Genomic DNA, 359 nt, shown 5'->3' with positions numbered 1-359 from the left:
TCAGCAAAGAAACATCAATCCTAAATGATGCACTAGATCAGATGGAATTAACTGACATCTTCAGGACATTTCACCCCAAGGCCACAGAATATATATTCTTCTCAAGTGCACATGGGTCATTTTCAAAGATAGACCATATAGTGGGTCACAGGCAAAGTCTCTTCACATTCAAGAAGATAGAAATCATATCAAGCACCATTTCAGACCACAATGATATAAAACTAGAAATCAACTACAATAGAAATGATAAAAAAAATCAAACACATGGAGACTAAATAGCATGCTATTAAACAATGACTGGGTTACCAGAGAGATTAAAGAAGAAATAAAAAAACATCATGGCAACAAACAACAATGAA

This window comes from Myotis brandtii, unplaced genomic scaffold, assembly GCF_000412655.1.
Source record: "Myotis brandtii unplaced genomic scaffold, ASM41265v1 scaffold39, whole genome shotgun sequence".
NCBI lineage: Eukaryota > Metazoa > Chordata > Mammalia > Chiroptera > Vespertilionidae > Myotis > Myotis brandtii.
This window is presented reverse-complemented; position numbering follows the sequence as displayed.